Genomic DNA, 26,169 nt, shown 5'->3' with positions numbered 1-26,169 from the left:
AGCTCATGGCCCAAAATTTGCAGTCAGTGGTTCCTACAATTCACCAGGCTCATGCATCCTACTGTCATTTACTGCCAATGAGCTGGAGCTGCCCCTGGCCAGCTCAGGGTCAGTGCAAGGGATGAGACTCCAGAAGACAGCTGGGGAATCTCCCCAGCTGCTCCCTGAGTTCCAGTTCCAATGCTGAACATCATCTTTGAATTCATTCACTGAGTTTCCTCTGGAAAGTGCCAGTGAAACATTCCACTGAAACATCCGTTCTGTGGGTGGAGGTTTTCAGTTCTAGTGCAGCTTCCTCTGCTTAAGGACAGAGATGACATGAAGTTATTTTGGTGTGCAAAGAAAAGAGTAAGTAAGAACTTTGGTGGATTTGTGTTTGCTTCAAGAGTGAAAAACCAAAGTGGTCTTTCCTGAAAGCTTCTGTTAGGACAGCCACAGGACAACAAGTGTGTAAGAGCAGACACTGAGCCTTTATTAAAGGCTCTATGACTATTCCTGGTTTTCAACCAGGTCCCTATTAAGAAAAGAGATGTTTAAGTTGCACAATCCTTTCCTGGGGACAGCAGAGAAGCACATTCAGGAACTTCTCCTTGACCACCAAACTTGGGGAAGTCAAAGATTTGGTACTGAGCTTCTATGAACAATGAAGTTTGAGCTGCTCTATTTTTAAAAGACATGATTAAGAAAAACAAGTTTATTTATCAATGACCTTCTGCACAGCAAAGCAAAATATATTTGATAATTAACTGATGAGAGAAGCAACTAAAGCATTTCTTCCCTCTCCAAACCCAAACTGTCCAACTCTTGAATGAGAAATCCCTATATAACCCATGTTAGAATTACTTCTAAGCATGGAAAAAAATCACAATGATTAGTTTTTACCCTCACTGCTGTACTCCATGAGGTGTCCCCCCAACCCCATAATGAGCTACTCATTCCAAAGAAAATGGAAGTCTAGGGCTATATAAATAACTCCTCTCCTTAGCTACTGAGTACCAGCACTTCCTTCAAGAGTAAGGGTTTGATTCTAGGCTTTTAGCACCTACAGAAGGATTTTGTAGTTACAGTTCTAGCATTTTCTCACATCACCTTCTGTTAACTCTTAAATATTTTTAAGAATTCAAGAGATGAGAGTGATAGTACTGAAAATACTTCTTCCCCTGAAATGAAGACTGCAAGTGGGAATAGCGCAAAAAGGACGGAAACTCAAGATTTTTCACACTCCCTCTCTCAACAATGACTGATGGTGAGAAGTGGCTTTCCTGCTTTTATGTTCTCCTAGAACTGTTTGTTGTGCTCAGTTGTGTGCAATGATTTAAATGGAGTGTTTTCCAAAGGAGGAACTCTGAATTCATTCACCCTCTCCAGAAAGACCCAAGTGTGAAAATGCAGTGGCTTTGTTCTGCTCCCAGAAAGAAAAAAAAAAAAATAAAGGAAGTGATTCTATGCATTTACTGCACATCAAATATAATATTTCTTAGTCTAAAGAGTGCATCTGACAGAAAGTGAACAGAAAGGTAATTTGATGATTGCAGTGATCAGGGCTGAAAAAGAAAATACAGTGATGCTGTGCATGAAGCCATGGCAAGCAGACCTCTGCATCATCCTGCTGACACCATGGATGACTGGAAGCCTAAATTCCATGTCACTGGAAACAGAGCACACCCCACCAATAGTACTGAGAATTGGCAGAGAATATTAGTTTTGTCACAAGTTTCCTAGAGTAGGTCTGCAAAGCTAGAGGCCCTCACCACTGAAAGCCTTCAGAAAAGGCAAGGTTTCCTCTGTGTGCTGGCCCAAAGGCTTTCAGGACTCTCACTTTTACTTAATATTGTCATTTGATAGAATCAATTCAAACAAAGCAGTATCACCAACAGCTAACACTGCTGCTGTCACTCTTGACTGGTAACCTGCTTTGTTACATTAGATACTCTACAGAGGGAACAGAAATAAACATTTTGGGGTTTGGTTTTTTCTAAAGAATATCATCCTAGTGTTTCCAAAACATGATTAATGAGACACAATTATTACAGATGAAATTGCAGAGATAATAAAAATAATATCCAGAACTGAAACATAAGAACTGTGACTATGAAGAGTCCTTTTACACAATTGCTAAGATGACTCTGATCCAAGCTCTGAACACTTGCTCCTTGACAAGCATGTGTTTTAAAGTGTATCACAGGACAGAAACAGCCAGAAAAGTTTCTTGCACTGACCACCTGTCTGGCCTCATGGGCTGACAGTTTTGACAAGATGATAATAACAAATATTTCACCTTTAACAATGGCAGGAGTGCTGGGAGCAAAGGAACAGTGCCAATCCTGCCTGCCTCACTAAACCAGAAGGGCACAGATTCTGATGTTTGTATATTGTTTGGTTTTCTTGTTGTTAGTGCTGGTTATTTGTTTGTTTTTAAGAGCAACATGGCTTTTTCATTTATCACATGAAAAATGGTACAGCAAAAAGGAACAGCATTATTTGGTTTGCCACTAAATTACAAGCAGTTGTTTAGGCTACAACCTCAATTAAAACAGGAGATGAGAGGGAAAAATATTTTCTTCCACAATTAGAACTGACTAAACACAAAGGAAAAGATAACCAGTCTCAAAACCCACAGTGAAAAAGGTTTTCAATGTCTATGCAAATGATGCACTAAAGAAAAAAGAGTGCCAGCAGCAGAGACCTTGCACAGACAGCACTGAGCAGTGAGCAAAGCCCAGGAAAACCTGACTCCATCATTCCTCATCAAGTTTTATTTCCAACTCTAATTGTTCTAACCACTTTTTCACCAGCTGCAAGGATGATGTGGTAGAAAACTTCACAGAGATACTAAAATCACCTCTTTGAAACTTAGTGAGAAACAAAAGAGATTTGTTCCCATTTACTTCTAAGCATTAATAATAGGTAATTACTGAAGGCATCAAAAAAGCTCCAAAGCACCACTCTGACCTGCAACTCACTGATGTGGGCTGAACAGAATTAAGATTTAGATCTTCCAGACCCCAGAGAAGGTTTTTTTCCCCTTTGGCCACTTTGCTGGGGGATGGTTGCACAGAGGAGCAGTCTCCTTTTCCAAAAGCATATCCAGCAAAATGACTGACATGTTGTTCAAGCTCTCCCTAATCCCTTGCTGAGTGAGAAAATCACTTGCCAAGGGAATTTATTAGTATGCAGAAAAAGAAGGATTCGTTATTTTTTGTTGTTTTGTTAACAATGCATACATTATTTCCCCAATACCTGAATTATGGGTAACTGTTCTGTCTCCCTGAGACTTAACAGTCCTGACATGATTGACAATGTAACACCACGTGACCTGTTTTACCTTTTATGACCATAAGAAAACTGAGAACCTCTCTCCTTCTTCCCTCTCAAAATCCTGATTTGGAAGGCTGAAACAAGACCACTTTCCTCACAGAAGTATTTTTCCCTCCACAGAAAACAGGTGCTTTGTCAAAATGCAATTTTTGAAGTTTCTTTAAATTCCATTTTCTAATCAGTTCCTGCTCCTCAGTTTGCACTCCCAGAGCATTAGCAACCAAACCTCAAAAAAAAAAAAAACAGGTAGCAATCAAAATCAGCAATGGCCTCCTGATTCACTTTTAATGTTTTCTACTTCCTAGTTAATGAAAATATAGGTCTGTAGAAAATAAATAACAACTCAAGCTTCAGCAGCTTCAGAATTCAGCAGCTGAAGGATGAGTGCACAGAAGCCAAAGCTGCAGACACATTACTGTGAAGTTGGTTTGCAGAAGGTAGAAAAAAAAGAAGGATTAGTTTCCCCTGTTTCCTTCTAATTTGGTCTTTTCTGTATTCAACAAACTCCTATATTCATTAAACTCCTATAAAGGTCTGGTGCACAGAAGATGGTACTTTTTAATCTGAGGCTCTAAACGACAGTAATGCAGAGTACACAAAATATAATAAAAATCCCCCTGCCCTTTGATCCACTTGATTATTTAGGAAAACAGTAGAATTAAACCAAAGCTCTTTAAAGATGTTGTTTGTTTGGCTGAAAAATCTCTCCACAATTTATTTCTCCCACCCTTACTTTTGATGAATCTTGTAGCTATAATTGAAAGCAAAGGAAAAATTGCATGACAAAAGTAAGCAGCTTAAGAAAAGGAGAATGGAAGAGTGAGGGAATGAAGAAAGTTTGTCAGCAAGAGAGCTCACGTTATAAATGCTAATACTAACTCCATCTTGCACAACTAAGAAGTAAATCTTACTATTCTAAGATCACATTAGGAAGCACAAAGTCTAGAAACCTAATACAGGAAATCAAAGCTGATCAGCTCTAAATAGAAAAAAAAAATCACCATTTTATCCTTTCTGTCTAAGAAAAAGCACCTCTTCAAAAAAGGGTTTTGATTTTGGCAAGATGAACACACATCTCTGGATCCATCTAGCACAGCTGGGAAGGGCTGTAGTTTTAAGTAGGTCAGCTTGCATTCCAGGCACATATGTAAGCTTTTATAACAAATTTACTATATGAAATACAGTCATTTAACATGGAGATGGATTCTCAAGCCAACAAAGACTTGAATGCTGAAATATCTTCTATCCCAGCAAATACAGAAGAGCCAGGAAGAATCTTATGAGTGAATCTTCAATCACTAAAGACTCCTACAACAGGAGAGCTGTAAAACACACACACACATAAATATATATAAAGATATATAGCTGTGTATATCCTACAGAGAAGCAAGAGCACGCTACGAAGGACCTCACAGTGTGGGACTGCCCTGTACAGCAGGACAGGCAGCTCCTGCAATCCACACTTTCCATCAAGCAGAGCCTGAATCCCTCCAGAATGGAGCAAAGCAACCAAACTCTGCCCTGACACACCACCCACCAGGCTAAACAGGGTCTCTGACAAACACTTTTGTCTCATCCATGGACAAACGAGGGCACAAACAGACCAGAAAAGCCTCTGAGCTGATGTTCCCACAGCCATTTGTTCCTTTTCTAGCCAGCAGACTTGCTGCCCTCCTGTGCCAGGTGTGGTTGTCTCCTGACAAAGCTCTGGTAAGCCATTCCCTTCACCAGCCCCACTGATGCCTTTGCTCGGATTCTAAAATTAGGAGCCAGGCACATTAAGGGATAAAGGGTTTTTATCTGAGTCTTTAATAAGGATTTTTAATGGTGTAACAATTTGCCAAGGTGGAACATGCCAAAATGCATACACATGGATCATGGATACAATTTCATAGATTTTGCAAATTAGCTAATCTAACAAAGATGCCCTGATGAGAGGCTTGAATTAATAGCAAGACTTCTCCCTATCCCAAAGTACTCCCCCCTAGATGGGTTTAATCCTAGTTTACAAGATGGTTTTAGAAAGGACCTTGGTTTTTTAAGGTAGATTAGGGTTTTATGGCCTCCAGCTTTGAGTTCTTTGGGATGTTTGGTCTTCTGGCCTAAAAGAATGCCAGGACTATGCTAAAATACCAGGTTTAGGGAATTACAAGTATGCATGCTAAGGGTACTGAGAATACATAATAGGTATAGATAAAACAAAAGGCAAAAAATCATCATGGCATCACCCCAGTAGGAAGGTCTCCAGTATTTCCTGCTCAATCTCTTTCCTGCTGCCTAAAAAAATGTAAATCAGCCCCTGCAGGGGCACCCACAGGGGAAGAAGCAGCTTTTCCCTGCTGCTGGCAGGCTGCAAGGTGAGCACAGGCTCCCTGACCCAGCTGCTCCGTGCAGGGCACACGCTCAGCTCAGCACAGCCTCAGCCCCATCTCCTCCTCTCCAGGGACAGCCTCGCACATCCCACCTGCTTACAGCCCCCTGCAGATGCAGCACAGCTCCTCAGCCTGCAGCAAAGCACATTCCACTGGATTTTAACAACCAGGCTGCAGGATCAGGTGGGCAGGCACTGGGACTGCACAGAGCGAGGCCGAGGTTCTGGCCCAGCACCATCTCTGCATCCAAGTTGTGCTCCAGACTGAATAAATTCCTCCTTTTTTCCAAACTAGTTGTTAGATCAATTATTTACTGTAAGAAACTCCCCATCCAAAGCCTTTCTAGGGTGGAATAACACTCTTCATTGCTGCTTGCATCTCTGAATCAGCTTTGCAGTACTGCTAAAAAACAGAAGGAGCTCTATTTTTCCAGAGAGAGTAAAGGCAGCAAAATCTTATTCTCCCCAACTGAGGGGAAAAAAAGACAAATTATTTTTAGATTAGCACTGTTTTCCATTTCTCCCCAAATCCACAATAAAGTTTTATTTTTCCCAATTCCAGTTGCAGGGCTGTACTCTTAGAAAACACAGCTGTTGGCTTGGTACTTACTTGTGTGCAGTTATTGCATTGCTTCCCATACTTTCACATGGATTTTTTAAATACAGAAGCAATATAGGAAATCAGATCTAAAATGCATCAGCCATGACCTTTGTTTTCCTGTTGTATCACATGCTTTAACCAATAAATTGTCTCCATATCTTAAATGGACAGGATATTATGTAGCACAAAACAGCACAGAATCCAAAATGAAGGAGGAGAAGTTAATTTTGTGTCCATAATTAAGAAAAGAAATCAGAATATCACTTTCACACAGTGCTCATGGTACACACAAAAAAAGTAAAATCTTTTCATTCTTGTCTGCTCTGGGTTGAATTTTCCATGACTTTCTGTGTTTCAGTTCCATAAGAAATGAAGCAGCCCAACAGAAATTACTGAAATATGGGTCAGTAAAAGAAGAATAAAATCCTTGCAAAAGTAAGTTGAAAGTGTCAAGACTGGCTGATCTAAAGCATCATATTGAAAGTTTCCTTAACCAACATTTCAACCTAACCAATGTTTTGATAGATCAGTAATACTGAAATTTCCTAAGACAGCCGCAGGCATTTCAATAGAATGCTGAAAGCATTTAATATACTCCACTCACATTTCTTATACCACGATGGACAACAATGATTTAAAATTTAAAATCATTCCATTTGAATTGCAAATAAAAGGACATTTCTGTAACATGGTAACATGGCAGAAGTTGGTTGTGCTTTTTTCAACAGAAATCCATTGTACAGAGAGAGAATAATAAAAACTGCCCACAGTTAAAAAGAAAAAAGAAAGCTTACTTATTGTCTTGGTTCAATTATAAGTATTTTTAAGGTATTTTGCTATCTTAGAATCTGCTATAGGGGAGTAAGCAGCCAGCAATCTGAACATCTTGGACATCACACAGATTCATCTTAAAATTTTACTCTTTTCCTTCATTGATACAGCAGATTAAAGCCCAGCTTTGAGTCTTTGGGTCCAACACTTCTGTACCACCAGTGCAGTCACAGCTCCCTCCATGCTAGTGGTTAAATTTGGGTTAATACAGTTCTGTCCACAGACAATTACACGTGCAGATGATGAGAAAGAGCTGTCTTGCCCCAGGCCAAGGTTGCCCTGAAGAATACAAGTTACCAGTCCAGAGCAGTTTATCCAGACTTTCCCATGAATCATCATGAGCTGTGAAACATTTCTCAATACCCTGTAGCAAACTCAGGGCTTGTAATACAAGTATAAACCATTAAAAAGATAAATAGTAAGTCTGATGCTGCAGCCTGCAAGAGAAAGAAGGAGAAAGACCATTTTGTTAATGACAACGGCCTCAAGGCTTTGGCTATCCACACTGGAACTCTTCAAACCTTTCACCTGATTTTCTGAGCATCTCCAGTTACAAGGAAGCAGTTCCACACAGCTGGCTGCTGCTGTCTGGCCTCTGTGTTTGCTTGGGGATAGAGAGGGAGAATGGATTGTGCGGACAAAATAAAAGTTAGATGAAAATGCTGCTAAAAATCAGATTATGATTCCAAGTCTGATAATTACAAAGCCTGCAGTAAATGTAATAGATTTCTTTGCAAATTCCATCAATACACTTCCATGCAAACAGTGTTTTTTGACCGCTGGTCAGGTTTCACTCTATGCCAAAATGCTCTACAGTTTCAGCTGTAAGAACAACCATTAACAAAAAGCCTGAACTCAACTAGAAACAAGGGAAGCAACCATTTGGCAAATGACAATTGCTCTTCCCAGTAAGAGAGAGGTGTTTGATTTTTTTTTGTTTAAGAATCCCCAAGATGATACAATTGTAGATATACACACACTATAACCTCACTTTTGCCTGGTGTAAGAAATTGGCACAAAATTTCCAGGCAGATCTTTTGTCCAACAGCTCAAAATGAGAACCCAACCTGTTTCCTATAGCTTTGACCTCATCAATAGGCACCAAAGTTGTTTCTGAGAAACAGAACAGCAAAGAAAATTACTTGAAATGTTCAAAACACACAGGGTTATGCAGCCTCTGCAAGCCAGTTAACTTTTTTCCTTAATAATTATCTCCATATAAAAGAAAAATAGTTACTGGATCAATTTTCACTTGATGACAACAACATTCATGGGGTAATGTCCATGTACTTTCCCAAAAGTCTTCTAGGGAATACCAAATTAACACCACAGCCCCACAGAAACATCACCTCCTACAACCCTACTGCAGCACAAAGAGATCCACCCCTTGTGCTGACACCTGTGCTCAAAATCCATTTGAATTGTTTAAGAACAACTTGTACAAGGTCAAGTCTGTCAGAGTCCTCACTGGGCTCTCAGCCTGACATTATTTCTGTGTAAGAAGGGAAACAAAGCAGATGTGTCACTTCAGAGCTGTGTTTAACCACAAAAAGGCTTCTTCTCAGGGCTGCAATTATAACACAAACTCCAGCTCATTATCTTTTAGCACTAATGATAATTTTCAGAGGGCTCTCAGACTAAGATAACAGAACTTTACATGGAATTAGGTCTAAGAGCTCTCAATTTTAGGCAAATCTCTTCCTTGAAAGCACAATAATGCATGGGACAAGAAGCACATATTTTCTTCCTGTAAGTAAAATGCTTGATTTGCTTCTATTCCTCTTGTGTTTCTTTCTAGAAATGGGAAATACACAGAGACAAAACACAAAAGATACAAATCTAACCCAGCCACGATGCATATTGAGGATAAAGTGTGCAAACCCTGAGAAATCCTTCTTCATGAGCTCAAGAGATGAGCCACTGTCAACTCCTATGCGGTGACAAGGGACCTCAGCCCATCCTCCCAGGTTGCCAGGCAACCGTTCCTGTATCCTTGGCTTTATTCATCAGCCATTAAGCACCATCAGGCTCCCTTTCTTTTCTCCCTCACACAGGCTCCCACTCTCAGAGATGGATAAAAGGGAGGGGGAAGTTAAACAACATGACTTTCTTTCCAAGCAGAAGCAACATTCCGAGTTTTAATAGCTGATAGGTTTTAGCCAATTCACACAACTCAGGTAATTGCTTTGTAGTGAGAGGGACAGCATGATTGCAAGGTATGGCTGCATTAGGAAGAAGGTTCTGTTAAAAGCTGACATTAATGGACATCTAATGTTACTAGACAACGATGATCTCATGCTGACAGTACTAAAGTGCCCTTTGAATTTGTAAAAAATAAAGCAACAGTAAAACAATAAAGATGACAGTTTTTTTAAACCCAGAAGAAAGGCATTCACCATGAGGAAGTGCTGTTAGAAACTGTGTAAAGATAAATAAAAAACAACTGATCTCAGAAGCAGAACTGTGCCATCTTTAACTTATTCCAGTGAAACAAAGCAGTACTTCAGCCACTGGAGGTACTGATCCAGTCCTTGCTATCTGTGCAAACACACCCACCCTGGAGCACTTGTGTCTCTGTCATTCTCAAGCCCCAGGTTCAGTTCCACTGGCAGGCACCAGCAGGGCAGTCCTACAACCCAAACAGAGCTGGGCAGTGCCAACGAAGGGGAAGATTCCTCTCCTGCCACTCCAGGTTGGCTCCAGCCAGAGCAGCTCTCACTCAGCTCCTCACATGGCAGCCCAAGTGTCCCCAGTGTCACAGGGCAAGGGGGAGGGCCATGCTGAGGACAGAGGGGAGGACACAGTTCTCTCAGCTGAAGTCCACTCTTGCATCACCTTATGCTGCCATCAAATACCCAACAACTACTGAATCTGATTTAGTTCTAGAAGTACCTGGCACTAAAGGGAAAATCCTGGTCCTTTAAACCAAAAACACAACTGAGCATCTCTGACAGAGAACATTTCCAATTTATTGTGCTCCTGGGCTGTGGGACTATGGCTTGTGCCAGTATCACAACCCCAGTAGTGGGATATGAAGTGGCAGATGGGTTCTGTGATGTCTACATGCATGGTTAAACCTGGGGTAAGTTCTGCTTGAAAATAAAGGTTTTTGGGTACAGCAACCTCACTGGGGCCTTCAGCCACAGACACAGCATGGCACGTAGAATGAAGTTCCAAACACTGAAAATTAACCATTCTGAGTGATTTCAATGAAGGAACAAGACATGCTACACATTCAAATCAGGTAAAACCATGATAAAGTTGAGATTAAGAACACTTAGCTGCACTCACAGGTAACGAACTGTTCATAAAGTTTTTAAAAGAATTCTTTTCTGCAATGACTTCACAAACAAAACAAGCTTGCCACAGCAAGTTAAACAATTCTGGAGGAGAAAGGCTAAAAATATGCAGTTAGAGGATACATTTTCCATATACATGAGAAATCAAAGCATATACATACATAATGAAAGCTGTAGAGTGCTGAAAATTAGTCTCTGGTTTGGCTCTTACTTTCCTACAGATATTTAATTACCCCTTCATCATTTTCACTGCCTTGCTCCCTATACCAGGAGTATGGTACCATGAAAGGAAAATTAAGAGGAAGAAAAATGTGAATTACCATTCTACCAATTTTGTTTGCAACTGAGCTCCCGACACACAGAAGCTCAGAGCTGCAACCTGATTTTCAATTATTTATACTTTGTTGCCTTTTTAATTTCATATTTTCCATTCAATTAGAATGATCTCTCCTTCATATGCATATTCAATTTTCAGACAAAACCAGACAGTTACCAAGGCAGTATGTAAGACACATAAGCATTCATGCCACTGTCATTTCTTTTAATTACTGAAGCCATACTCAAATTACTGGCTTATGCTTACACTTTATTTTGGCTAAATTTTAAGTTTTGCAACTTAACTCCTTAAAATACATTTTTATTCTGAGCACATGATATCTTCACATTTGTTCATTTGTTCCAAGCTGAATAACAACCATGATGAGAAGAAAAGTTAGAAGAGGTTTTTTTCATTTACCTTAAAGCCAAGATGGGATCGGTTTTGTAGAGACTTTGTCACGAAGGCATATTTTCAATCTGGCCTCTACACTAATTCTCTGCAAAAAGAGAGATACATCACATTTTATAACACCACTCATTGAAACAGAAAACTGATCATTTGCAATGATGCAAATTGTAAATATAAATAGAAGATGCATTTTCCTGACATTGCAGCAAAGTAGAACATATTTCGAAGCATGATGGTACTTAGGAAATATTTTTCTTACTTAGAGAAACAAAATATCTGCCTAAAACGTTAAAACCAATGTCCTTGTATCCAGCAAGGTCTGTTTCATGAAGACTCATGACTCTTTAGCAAGGAATTTGTGGTGGCACCTCTGCTATACTACAAAACACTGAACAATAAACAATTGCCTTTGTAATCCATCAGTAAACAGGAAGTGTTTTTATTACAAAAAACAAACAACACTGATATTATGATCATTTCAATATTTCACATATTTCCCAGTAGCCACCTCATTATCACCCATATAAATCTCCCTCCTTCTTCAATGAAATTCAGTTGTCAAAGTGTTCCCTCCTTAAGCAAAACAAGGTAGTTCAGTACATATTTAACAGTCTCTGTGAATATCACTGAAGCTCAGTCGTAATCAAGGCTTATTATAATGATTCCACAGATTGCTCCACTAATAAGCAAACCTCCATTGCTGCACTCCATAAATTATAAAACAAAGAGGGAAAAGGACCAATAGCAACCAACTTTTGCCCTTACTTTCAGTAAACACAACCATATCAGTAAAGAAGTAATTCAAACAAAATAAAAAAGGCAGATGCACTGTGAGTGTTGAAGGAAAGACTGGCACCCAGTGCCAAGGTCTGGTTCACTCAGTGGTGTTGGACCTCAGAGGTCTTTCCCAACCTCACTGATTCTGTGACTTCTTTTCAATGTCCAGAATGCAGAACCCACCCAGCTCCTCCATTACTCCCATTTCACAGCACCACAACCAGCACTAATCCAAATGAACAAAGAACACCCTGAACTAGCAGGAGTTCCATCTCCCAGAGGCTTTAATATAAATTTTACTGATTTTACAGTTAGAGCAGGAATAGCAATGTTAGATTGGAATGCTCAGAGCTTTGTACAGCCAAGTAAAGCTAAGAGAAAAATACCAGTCCTAAAGAAAATTCATGTTTTGCCCCTCAAAAACCCAGTCCTCTCTTCACAAAGGCAGTTGAAAACAAACTGCAGCAAAGCAGCAAAAATTTAAACTGAAGGATGGATTTTCTGGGTTCCAAAAAGCACATTTCCTTGACAATACAATATTGTACTGCTCTTCTGCAAAAGAACACCTCTAGACTATACAGCACCTGTAAGTACATCTCACATTCATGGTCTGACTGGACAAGACAAAAGGAAGATGAAAAACACAACAAAAAAACCCCAGTCTTTTCCCTGGACCAGAAAAAAACCCAATTTGCTCTCAGGTCTCAGATAAAAGCTTCACGTTACAACATTTTATCTTTTTTACAGTTTTACTGCTCAAAAGATGAACTATGAGATTAAATCCAACTTTCTATTAAGCTCTAGAGACAGTCACATGCCATGCAACTCATAAGGCTTCAGAGTTTGGACACAGCAGTAGATATTGAATATATGAGGGAAGCATTTCAAAAAGGCATTAACACTAATAGGGCTTACATATGTGTATCCAGGGAAGAATAGCTGCTAAGTTATGACACTCCTCAGTCCTGACCCAGAGGTACAGAAAGAAGCTGTCTGTATAATGCCACTGAATTCTGAGAGATTCTCCTAAATTCACCCACTTAGAAGACTGTTTTTTTTTTTTTAGGCATCTACTGGAGAAGAAAAGAAGTGAGGGGGGAAAAATATGTCAAATCATACACTAATCACTCAAACATGGTTGTGTTTTACCAGTTTGAAGAACAAGTGCAGGGGCAAATTTAGCAGACACAGAATGGGGGTTGTTTTGTTTATTTAGTTGAAAATCAATGGGGAAAAAAACCCCACAGTGAATGATTCCACAGAACATCCACAGATTATAGTTTTGTCCTGTCTCTCACATTTGGACATGCAGAACACTGAGTTTTTCTCTGCCACCATGACTAATAACTGCAGGCTCTCACACCCCTACACCTTCTAGATATACAGCTAAAAAGGAGAAAAACAATTTGTTGACATAGTAATGATAAGATTCAGGGAACTGAAAATAAAAGGTCATGTTTCAGTTTTACCAGCCAGAGCCATTTATTACATTAGTGACCACCTTCCTTGGCAGTAATGACTGTGTTCATCCATGCCACCTATATATAACTTTTATGCAGCTAGCAAAGGTACAGATTATGACTCTGAAGTAATTTCAGTAGGGAAGCCTGAGGAAAAATATTCCTGTGCACAAATCCTGAAGAAATTGTTCTCTCCTCAATAAAGTTTATATTTGAGAGGATAAGTATTTCTTGCTAGGAGAGAATATTGCAAATTAGAGCAGAAATCCCATTTCACTTAAAATTGTAATTCCTGTGTAATTCCTGTAATTCCTCTCTACCCACTAAATTCAGAATTTAGTGGGTAGAGAGGGCAGGGAGAGGAAGGAGGGACACAAGGATGCAGCAGCTCTTGGATTAGATGTTGCCACTTCCAATCCATCATCACATTTTCTCAGATTATGAAAATGAATTTTTCCCAGCAGTACATTTTACGCTTGACAGATTACAGATCAGTTTACACATTCACAATTGGAGCACTTGGATTTTACAAAAGTTCAGGTCTTTTGAGACCAGCATTTGTTATACGGTTTGACATGAGTCAAGAGAAACATTCTATGAGACAATGCCAGAGACACTTTCTGGCAATGAAATGGGTGAAGTCACAACCCTCTTAATGATCTCTGCAGCCAGCCTGAATTTAACACATTTTCTTTGACTTTACAGCTGGCTCAGAAAGGTCATTAGACTATTATATCTACTGTTATGTAGAGCAGCACTATACACATGTAAAGTTTCTATAGCAACACTTTCTTAATTCACTCTTAAAGCAAAACACCAATTAGCTTTTTATTATAGCCAATTAAAAAAATCTGCACACTAATTGACAACCTCTCTACACAGAATTTAAGCTTATGCAGAGGAAAATTGCAGTAAAATTTTTTTATGGTAATAGCTTACTTCCCATTCTCCCCTCTTAAGAGAACAGTAAATTATTCATGATCGGTGCTGAACATCTATTTTCCAATCTAAACCATTTAGACACAGAAGTAACCTATCCTGATATGCCTTAAATCTGAGGAGAGCCTGAAGATTACAGGTTTCAAAAAGGCATCAAAAATGGAATCAGCTGACTTATTTCTGCATTGCAGGAAACTGGGCATTGGCCCTTGCACCTGGAGATCATGCAAGAGGCAGCCAGCAAAGTGTTTCTCTTTCAGAGTAGCCAAGCGTGTTGAGCCAAGTGAGAAAGATGGCAAAAAAACCAGTACCACAAGTCAAATTTAGCAGGGCAGAAAAGACATTTTCATTTCCTTCTTTGTACTTAGTGTTGGTTTTCTCAGATGTCTTCTGCACAGCTGGTGATGACAGCTTCTTTGTATGTCACTTCAAGTAGCAAATATCAAGACAAATTAGTCAGAAACCAGTCAGTGAACACAATATAAAAGGGAATACAACATGATGCAGAGTATCAGGAGAAATAGTCAACAAGAGAAGTTAAACCATCCTTTTTTTGTAAGATCTTCTGCAGGAAGCTGGATAAAAAACATCGTTCCCCTTCCATGTGAGGTGTCAGGATTCACCTTACTAATAAATAAATAAATACACACAGAATGAGGTGGCAGATGGCTCCTCTGACAAGCTCAGCATGCCCCAATCAAGAATTAATGGTACTTGAGGTATCAGTAGGTCTGCTGATTCTTAAGGACACACTACAGAAACTGCTCCTATTCTCATCATCTTATTTACCCTCCCTGTCCTCTTGTGCAGTACTGACACAGAAACCTGAAGCATCTCACATGTTTTGTGGGGAAACCAAAAGAGCTTCCCTGGAAAGGCTGACATGCAGAAAGAGGGGTCTGAGTGGTCTCTTCAAACCTACCACTGTAGGACAAGTGAAAGAAACCACTGTGTGTAACCTTGGGGTTGCTGCAGCCTGCAACAGGTCTGGATACACGCTCAGGCTCTGCAGTGCTCAGGGACACCAGAGATAAGGGACAAGAGCCAAGCAGCAGAGTTACAGGCTTTCATCCTCAGTTCTTTAGGGAGGTGAACTCCCAAAGCAGTTCCCTGAATCCCCAGGAAACGGGAGCATTTTCAAGTTCCAAGTGCAGAGTGCCCAGTGTCAGATGCAGAGCTCTGCCTGTGGCTGGGAGACAGTCTCAGTCCAAGCCACAGTGCACAGTGCTGCACACAGAGCAGGTACTAATTCCAACTAATGCCATCATTTGCTGTCCCAAGACTTTGAAGATTTCTCCTCTAGTAGACCCCTGTGACCAGCACCTCACCAAAATGTGGTCAGTTCACCCACCCCTGCAGTGAACATCTCTCCCTTCTCTACCCTCCACGGAAGGAAAGCAGCCCATGGCCCAAAACAAGACCTGAAGGTAACAATGATGCAGAAGTGAATACTTGAGAGTACCAGAGGAACCAAATAAGCTTTTTTCTTTTTCTTTTTTTTTCTTTTGATTTTTTAAAGCTATCTGCATTGGCATGTCAAGCCATTTCAAGTTTCAGCCAGTCAGTCCACCATGCCCGTTAAATATTACACAGACATGGAGTGCATTCAAGGAGAAAGTGTAGGGCAAAGTTTAAAGGCAGCTGGTACTTCTAGGCAGCAGTCAGGATCCCCTTTGGTTGCTTTCCAGGAACATTCCCAGGATCAGAAAGGCTCCAGCTGGTGACAGTCACTTCTCAAACACATCAGCACCAGGTATCCCTTTCTTGCTGTCTTCCCTGATGTGCCCTTAGCCCAGGCAGCCTGCTCTGAGCAGGCACAGCCATGTGGTCAGGTGGCTGCTGTGAGATGTGAAAACCCTCGAGGGAGTACAACAACAGATATGATTTCTGGCAGCCTCATCCCTGCCAAGAAAACACCTTCAGTGCCCTAAAGTATGAACCCAAGCCAGCTGTGCAGCCATCCCAGCCTTTGCAAGAGCAGACAGTTCACAAATCAACATCAGGCAGGTAGAAGCTTCTCAGCTTCTCCCCCATATCTGCTGTTATTAGGATCACCCTCCAAAATATCTTCATTAAAAGAGCAACTTGCACATCCAGCTGTAGGTAGAGGACACAGAGCTATGTGCCACTTTAAGACCCCAGAAAAAAAACCCCAATTTTTTCTTGCATTGACTTTTTTCCTACTGTTTTGCAGGAGAGCTGACTGCAATTAAACTGTCTTTGTCTAAGTATAAAAGCTCATTTCTGTTATTTCCAAGAAGTAATGGGATGGCTTTGTTGCTTCTGTAAATTACTCACCCACTGTTAGGATCTGCCATAGAACTAAAAGCAAATTAAAACAATAGCCAAGGCATCACTGAGAACAAAGATTTTCAACAGTTTTGAAGGATCCTTTTTGACTCCTTTCATTTACTTTTCTGCTTTTGAGACACATAAAACACAGAAGCATGATTGCAGTAAATTTTGATAACTACCATAGATTTCTCCCACTCTCTCAATGAAGGAAGTATTTCAGAAAAACCTTCCATCCAAATTTATCTTTTCAATTTCTGCACAATCCCGTGTTGGCAATAATATGCACCCGTTACACTGGATGATGAAAAGAAGAATTTAAAGGAAACCATAATTTTCCTGCAGCACTTTTCAACCTCTGAAAAGAGGGCTTTCTCAATCTCGTGTCTGGACACAGAACCTGAAAGCAAAATTACTGCAAAAAGATAATTTTCTGCCTTCATATCCTGGTGAAGAAAGAAGTACCAACTTTGTGACCTTCTACACTTCAATAATCTGAAATTACTACCTTCAAACCAAAGAAAATGCAGCTTTATTACTATTTTTAGTAATATTTATATATGAAATTTATACGATGAAATGTTATCAAAACAATGCTATTTTATCATTGCTCTAATTCTTGGAATTTTATTAAAGATGTATAGCAAGATCTCTGAATTGCAATCAGATCAAACAGGTAATATGGAAAGGATCTCCTTCCCTCGTGCTTTCAAATTCTACTAGAAGACTGAAAGTTTGGGGTAGCTTCAATAACATTTATAAAACTCTAAACCTAAATTCCTAATTGCCACATCTGTAAGCTCTGAATTCAGGAACACTGAATAAACAGAACAGGTGAATATTATGATCACCATCAAGTTCTCAAGCCATGGCATGACAGAGAAATCATTGTGTCTTTCTAACTTTCGTAGAAGGTCTCCTGGAACTCACACTTTTTTAACCAATCTCCACTCCTGCTACTGGAAATGACCAGCTCATATCCAAAGGATACAATACATGCTTTTCTATTTTTATCATTTTGGGATTGATTTAAAAGACCTACACATATGCTAGATTGAGCTGGAAAAGAAAGAAGCACCTCCAAGGATCCCACCATTTCACAGGCAGGAAATTCTGGCCAATTGAAACAGAAACAAACACTGAGGAAAATACAATTAAATGTTTCTAAGGAGGAATAACACTGTTGAAACAAAACCCAGTCTATCTCAAGTCTATCTCCCTCTTCCTATTTCTTTCATCCAAACCTTCCAGGAAGCATCTAGACAAAGTAGTTGTCAGGTCTTATATTAGGGGTAGAGCAGCAATATTTGTATTACATGCATGAGAAAAACCAATAGGTGCAGTTTGATGGATACACTGCTCTGAGGAGTGCCAGGGGACAGCTGGGCATCAAGGACAAATGTCAATGCTGCCACCAACCCTGGCAGCACCTGGGGCACCCACTCTGCACCTCTGGGCCTCAGCAAAGGGCTGGGAGAAAGAAGAGCCACTACATAAGGAGAAACAGAATTTATGTTGGCCTTTTGCTTTGTCTTTGAGATAAGAACTCCAACAGTTTGCCTTTATATATTCAGATAAAAATAACTGGATATCTACCACTCAAATTAAAGGACACAGATGGCTGCTTTGAACTGAAAGAAAAGGCCAGAGACGCCGGATTCAGTTACAAAGTCCCCTAAGAATAAGCAGAATGTTGTACCTTTGTTGGGTGGAAGGAGCTGTTATCTACCTTCCCTGCTCCTAATGGGATTCCCTGGGGTCTCCTTTTCATCACTTTCAAAAGGTCAGTCTTTGTCTCCAAGTGCTTCTTGTCAATGTTAAAGCCACATTCTGCTCTTTGATACCGAGATAAAAGGAAGTATCTGCTGGCTTGGACCACCACAGACCGAGAAAAAGCCCCACTGCAGCGTTTCAAAGCAGCAAGTGCATAACACAAGATGACCAAGGGAAGGAAACATTCTGCAGGAGAAGAAAATAACTTGCCGTGATAAACTCAGTGACAACATTTCACTTTCAGCCTGGTCCAAAATGCACTAAAGTTTGCAGAACTTCTGTTGATTTTAACAGGTTTGGGAATACGTCCCTTACGCCAGCTGAAATTATATCAGGAAAGGAGTATCAGTTTATCAGGTTTAGTGGGCACACACAACACATTTCATCTCTAAGCTTCTCTCCTTTGGGGAAAAGGAAGGTTCTCATGCTCAGGGGATTCAGACACAAGGAATAAAGCAAATGAGAAGGAACACAGATTTCTCAGTGGGAGAACAAAGACAACAGGTTCATCTCCAAAAGGGTTTGTATTTTCTCTCTCAGCATAAATAAAAAAAATACAGATAAAATACATTTTATTTTTACTTGTATTCTCATCAAGATTCATCCCAGTTGAAAAAGGTATGTCTCTCCATATAAATAGATTAAATCATAAAAAATAAGCAAAAAGTCAATTTCCAGACTTTAAACCTATCTTCATCTAATAATTTGCATTTTCCTACTGCTAAGATCTAGACCTCACCAAAACCAGGTTTATATAGCATGACTATAGATAATCATCTGCCAGTATTCTTATTAAATTCTTTTTATCAGCAGACTTCATAAACTGGAAATTTTGTATTTATATATATATATATATATATTTTTTTTTTTAAGAAACATTGTGTGGCCCAAGGGTTTTTTTTTTGAAGTGAGGAAAAAAAACTAAGACACACATTTCCATCTTGCCTCAGCACACAACCAGCCAAACTCCAAAAGTTAAAACAATTCTTGGCCCATCAGCAAAGGTGGCTTTAGCACCCAGCAAGTTCAAAACTTCCTTCTGTGTCCAGGGAATCACAGAGGGTGTGTGAGGCCAGGACAAGGAGATTCAGCCCCGAGCCAACAAAGAGTACAGTGACAGGATGCATTTTTGTCTAATAAAATGGTTTTTTGCTGAAGAGATGCACCAAGCAATAACCAATGAGCTCGTCCAGGCACGTCACACACAGCAGCAGCTCAGAGCTGGGTGCTAATGAAACCTGACTGCACTCAAGACACTTATCCTGAATTATGCTGGGTGTCTTTGTAGGGATGGACAGAAACGACACACTGAGCAATGTATCAAAGGCCTTTTCTTACGGCTGCATTTTCTCCTTTTTTATACAGTTTTACAGACCTCCTGTGTGACTCCAGCTGGTTAATAGCTTTCTTGCCAATCACTCCCTTGGTTAGTAAAATGTATTTTTCCTGTCCATCACATCTCTTCATTCTTAAACTGATAACATATTTTCTTCACTGATTCCCATGGGATAGATTTTATGCAGCTACTAGTTGTTTTTCACCCAGGAACAGATTGTTATCTTAACGACCTGCTCACACCAGGATTGTTTTCACATGGGAACGTGCAAAGTGCTACCTTCACTTAGAAGACATCACAGGCCACTGATCTAACAGAGCAGGCCTGGTTTTATAAGGCCTTTCCTTTATAGTTTTTCTACCTTACTGCAACAGTTGGGTGCTCCTGCCCAGCCCTGAATTGTGCTCTCCCATCCCACCCTTCAGGAGACACCACAGTTAGGTCATGCTGTGTTTTCACCAATGGGGGCACAGGGAGAAGAGCCTCTTCTTCCCCTCCAAACCCCCCCAGAGACACAGCCTCAGCAGGGCTGAGCCTCCTCCTCCTCCTCACTGCTCAGGATCAGGAGCACTCAATGCCATGGATTCACCAGGAGAGAAGATGCCAGACTTGATTCTGCCTGGAATTTCATGGCTAGGACATGCCATGGATGTGGCACCTACATCCCAGGTCTACCCCTGCCCAGACAAGTCTCTGGACTTCTCAGCCTCAGTCCACTGACATCTTCTGATCTTCATCCTCCTCAGCTAATCCTGGTTTAGGGATATCCGCCTGGTCAGCCACAGCACTAGCAGCCTACCATCTGCCAAGGTTAGAGGGAAAAATAGGAGCTGATTCATTTTGAACAGTTCAGCTACACTGAATTTTGCTGACTTATTATTGGTCAGCATATTTATTATGCTAGATATAAATAAAACATTAAACATTGTACTCAAAATATCCAAAATAGCCTGCAATTCTCCTACTTCCTGAGCAAATTAAATGAGTTTTTGCCCCAGTAGCTTTTGCTTTTTTTTATTATTAAAGAACTAACACAGGGAGAAATCAGGACTATGCCTAAACTATGCCTTTTCTAGGGAAAAAAATAAAAAAGGGTAAAAAAAAAAGGGAATAGCCATGGGATGGTACAAACAAACTTACACTAGTGCTATAAGCTGAATTCTCTGCTATTGTCGCTGTTGCATTCTTTTGGTAATCCAATTAACTTCTGATGCTGTCAAATGCAAAATCAAAATGGGCTTGCACAATGAGTACTTACACACAGTAGTAACACAATTACACCAGTTTTTATTAGCTTGTGCTGTTAAATACTCTCAAAGGCCAAGGGTAAAAGATCTGTTTTACAGCAGTGATTATGAATTCCAGTAGTCCAGAAGACAAGCATTGCAGATGGTGTCCAACAACAATAAATAATTCTGAAATCTCAGTTTCTTGCTTTCTAAGTAAACCCACTGCACTACTGCAACATAAGTTTGCAGTTTGCTGCTAATCTTAGCTATGTCACCAGCAAGTATCAATAAAGATCCTATTGATTTAAGAGTATGCATTGCAAAAAGTCAATGTTCCAATAAGTGGGACAGAGGAGACATGAGAATTGCAAAATCCTACTTAGTGGAGCATCTAAAGCAAAAATCCCATCCTAAGCCGTTCTACAAAAGAATGATCTTCAAAAGGAGAGCAAAGCCTAAACAAGGCAGAACAGATAAATTGGCTAATAATGCAAAACCAACGTTCTTGTTCCTGCCTGCAGAAACAAACCAAACAATCCTAACAGCTGTAGTATTCTATTCTGAAATCATTTCTTTAACCAATGGCAGATCTATCTTGTCTCGTTGAAAGGCCAGGGAATGATGGCTTGTAGCTGTGCCAAAGGCCAAGCCTGACTCTGTTGGGTGAGTCAGGAGCAGTCCCAGTGGAAGTGGAAGCTGCTGAGGTGCTGTGGAGGGCAGGTCAGACACAGCCACCAGCAGCAGGGTGATTTACAACTCTCGCTGACAGCGTGTCTCTGAAAAGATCAGGAAAGCTCTGATTGCCTATTATGCATTATTAAGACAGAGATCAATAGAGAAACCTCCAGGGGCCACTAACGTGCACTGCACGTGTGATTTCACCTTCTGCAGGCACAGGAGGCAGCTGTGGGAGCTGGTTCCTGCAGCCCCTGGCCAGGAACTGCTCTGTACAGCCTGGGCCAGAACATCTTCCTCCTTCAGGAAGGTCACACCTGCCCTCCCTCCTCTTCTACCTCACCTTCTTCTCCCTTCCCTTTTGTTTTTTAAAATTGTGCCTACTGAAATTCAAGCCATCACACCTTGACTTGTGCTCCTCCAGCTACACCCACTGCCATGAAATTTCAATTTAAGCATTTTGGGGCAGGGGCTGGGCTGAAAGATGGGCTGGTTTTCAGGCAGCAGCCAAAAAGTGCCAGACTCCCACTGCAGCCTCTAAACATTACTCTAAATGCCAAGAGTAACCTGTTATTTCAACATGTTTTTCAGCTGAGGGATTGATTTTAAGGATCAGAGAACAGAAACAGCTCATTTTTGAAGGATAAAAAATAAAATATTAGGAACTCCAGATGCTCAGTAATTTTCTTCACAAGACAGGAATACTGCTAAAATTATCCTCGCTACCAAATTATATCCTTTTTCTTGAAAACCTATAGATAAAGGTAATTTCTGAACAGTAGCATATGTCATAAATACATGTACCAGCACCACTCTGAGCCTCACATCACCTTGCCAGCAGAGCTGGGCAGATTCAGGTGATTTACAGTAAGCATAGTTAATAACTTACAATAATCATGCTTAGCATCAAGCTCAGAATGAACTGCTGCCAAACTGACAAATGTGGCTATGAAAATTGATAGCTTTGAAATTTGTTTCAAGGCTCATGTACAGAAAACCTCGCCAGCACACACAAAATTCAGAAGGCTTTTAAGAACAACAGTATTCTGCATATGACTGAATTAGTTAATTACTTGAAAATCACCCATCCAGAAGAAAAACTGTCTCCAGCTCTGGTGACTGCCTGTTTATTTCCAGCACAGAAATAACTTTATTCATTGTGGCAAGGAAGGATAACGAATTCTTTGCACCTTTTGAAGGGTAGAAATAAGTATGGAGAGTAAAGATAAATCACTCATTTAAAACAGGTCTTCAGACCTTAAAACATTTTTAGCTGCAGCACCAATGCAACTCCCATATGATTCACCTTCTGCCCAAAGTTCAGTGATCCTTACTATTAATTAGATGTTTCTCCTTCATCCTCTTGGATTTTTTCTTCTAGATAGAGAAAAATGCACACTATTAGGAGTTGAGCTCAAAACCTTACCCAAAAACCCAATAAAATAAAATAACAACAGGTTCTGAACACTGGATGCTAAAGGAAGAACTGGCAACAAGACAGAATGGAAAAGAGTGGAATAAAGCAGCAGTTATTTTCACACAGCTTCCATGGCAGCCAGTTCTGTCCATAGGCTGGATGGCTGAACTATCACTGCATGGCATCTGGCTCCAAACGCCTCCAACTGCCAGATTCTGACCCTGTGGGTTAGAATTCCAAACTTCTCAATCCAGGGGCAGATGTTTCTACAGATTTCTGAAATGTGATTTCATTAATTCACCAACAACAAACAGGAAATCTCACCACAGCACGCCCGATTTAGGGCAAATGGAGTTCACAGCGCAGCAACTGGGACAAGAAGGGCTGGGGAAAAGCAGCAGAGAAAACATGGAAAGGCCAAAGAAAAGAGCATACAATTGACCCAGAGAGAAGTGAGACTCCTGGTCAACAGTGTTCTCCAAAAGTCTTACTACAGAGCCTAAAATACTCCAAACCACTGATTTCCCTTGCTCCTCCAGAAGCACAGGGGCACCAACCTAACAAGCTGTGCATCCCTCATCCTTAGTGAATGCAAACAACTCGTGGTCTTGCTCTTTCAAAGATAACCAGAAGAGCCTTTTTACACAACTTTAGGTCTCAGGCTCACTGTGAGGTGCTGGTCAACTCTGTGGGCGTTGCATGGCTGATTAGAGTAATTCAGCCTTCCTAGAAAACTGAATATAAAAAAGGAATACTGTATCAGAGTTGAGCACTGAATAGCCATCAATTTTAAATACAGATGTATTATTTTTCATCATTATTATTATTATTAAATCTATGCATAATTTTGTGCTCTAAATTGATTTAAGTGGAGGTAAAATAGACAGTGCAGTTGTCTGGTTCTTTACTTATATTATCAGTACTCTCCAGTGAGAAAAAGAAACAGAAAATCTCACCCAGTTGCATATAAGCTTGAAGAGAGCCTACTGAACCAGAAGAAGAACTCTACCACCTTACATTTGACACACACATATACCACAGAAAGCTGGATCGATATCAAAGATGGATGAAGTGTTTCTGAATGGGATTCTTAAGCATTAGAGGGGAAAGAGAACTGTGGGTGAGGACATGGAAGAAAAGAGAAATGTGAAGGACAGTAGGGAACAAAAACAACTTGGAAGTTAAAGTCCACTGCAAGAGAGATGATGACTGCTAAATATAGCAAACCAGCCGCATGTGGAAAAAAAACTTCAACTGAGACTAATCCTGTGCTTCAGGTAAAACAGACTGCACAGGACTTAAGGGCAACAAGATGGGGTAAACCAGCACCACGAGCATATGGTTGTGTCTGAACAGTGACACAGCATCATCTTCAGCTCTAGATTCACACCTCACACCTTCCTGCAATTATCACTGTAAACAGTGCAGTTCACTGTCTGCCTTCCACAGTTTGAAACTGCTGATGCTGTTTAACCAACTTCTGCCCTTAAAATAATACTCCATTTCTCCATAAAATATTTATATTAAGCTTCTAGCACAGGTTCCTGCTCAGGGTCTATTAAGCTCTCATGAAGAGCTGAGTCTACGTGCTGAACCTTCTAAACTGTTTCTTCCAGGTTACATAAAACCAGAGGAAAACTGAAAGACAGGGTCACACTTCTCAGTTCTCACTGAAGGAAGCTGTAACTGATATTAAAGAATAACAAATGAAATAACATGAATGCAACAGAAACTTCTTTTAAAAATGCTGCTTATCTCCTCAACTAAATTAAGCTCCAGCAAATGGAAGGTATTACTCCAGCATGCTCTTGTCCCATCCATCTCCTGCCTCCTACACATTATCCAAGTCCTGTGCCAAATGAGATCATTCCACTGCAGCCCACACCTGCTGCATATTTGATTGTTTTGACATTAAATGTTCATGCACAGGGGCACACATCACATCATCTCTGCGACCATGGGAATGTCATCTTTGCATTGCCAGCCTGCCAGAACTTCCACAAAAGTCAACAGCAGTTGTGCTCCTGAGGAATGTGCCCAGTGTTTCTGGGTTTTAGCAGATTTCATGAATTTCATGGCCCTCAAAAAACATGCTCTGAAATTCTTCTTTACGGCCTTATTTTCCCTTGAAGGGAAGTATCCAGGACTTGCATGACTGAGATCATTTGAACATAACCTCATGTTTTTGCTGACATTTGGCTATCCTCACCCCCAGGAAAAACACTACAGAAATGTATATGGAAATTACTCAGCCAGTAAAGAATCTGGATGGAAATCCCAGCTGTCATTTGAGAGCTATAGAGGATTACAGGCATCCAAAGCCATTTATTAAGTTATACTTCCTTGATATTAAGCTAATCATGAAGACTAGAACTGTCTTGCTGATGTTTTTAAAAGGAGGCAACTGAGATTTATTGTTTTATGCTTTTTGAATTTATCTGTATACTTATGATAGCCCTACTGCAATGCTAAGCAAAGAAATGCCCCTGGGCAGTCACACCACCCAGAAGTACCCACACCACAGCACAGTTTGGGTTGTTTTGGCTTTTTTTCCCCTCCCGCACTCTCTGTTATTGGACAAAACCAGAGTAACTGAATTTCTGAGACTCAGATTCAATTAAACAGCATCTTAGCAGTTGCAACAAGCACAAATGCAGTTACCAGAATTTGGTAAAGGTGCTTCAGCACTAGAATGCTCTCTGTCTTTACTGCCTGACGTTTAGAGGCTGTACAAGCATCACACAGTCTTTGCTAGTCACACAGCACTTTATTTCACAGCAAACTGAATGCTGCCAGCAAAGTCACGTGCTGCTCAAGCACTGAATGTAACCCACTGCACAGACCTGCAAAATATGTACAGTCACATATTCCACAGCCAGAGCTCTGCCACTGTATGGCACACTGTAAACCCTGGAAACAATGGCATGATGAAAAAGATTAAAAATATCATGGTTTGAAATAGAATTTGTCACAATTTTGGACTGGTGGAGGATTCAATAAAATGGCTTACCACAAGAGAGCATACTTGCATACAGAAACCACTCACCAGTTAGGGAATTCCAGCAGAGGAATTTAATTTTTTTTTGTTAATTAAAAGATGCAGCTAACCTGTGTATCATCACTA

At 40.4% G+C, this 26,169-nt stretch overlaps 1 protein-coding gene across 3 annotated transcripts in view; it reads right to left on the bottom strand.

Annotated features, from left to right (window-relative positions):
• NAALADL2 (N-acetylated alpha-linked acidic dipeptidase like 2) overlaps positions 1-26,169 on the bottom strand; it is a 400,239-nt gene that overhangs the window by 304,914 nt on the left and 69,156 nt on the right. For all 3 annotated transcript variants that reach the window (XM_018912780.3, XM_018912779.3, XM_050978009.1), the window contains exon 2: positions 11,157-11,235. The gene's annotated coding sequence lies outside the window, so the exon portion shown is untranslated. The remainder of the gene's footprint in view (positions 1-11,156; positions 11,236-26,169) is intronic.

The sequence above is a fragment of the Serinus canaria genome, chromosome 9 (genome assembly GCF_022539315.1).
Source record: "Serinus canaria isolate serCan28SL12 chromosome 9, serCan2020, whole genome shotgun sequence".
In the NCBI taxonomy this organism is placed as follows: domain Eukaryota; kingdom Metazoa; phylum Chordata; class Aves; order Passeriformes; family Fringillidae; genus Serinus; species Serinus canaria.
Note: the sequence above shows the minus strand (reverse complement) of the source record. Positions and strands in the feature narration are given on the sequence as shown.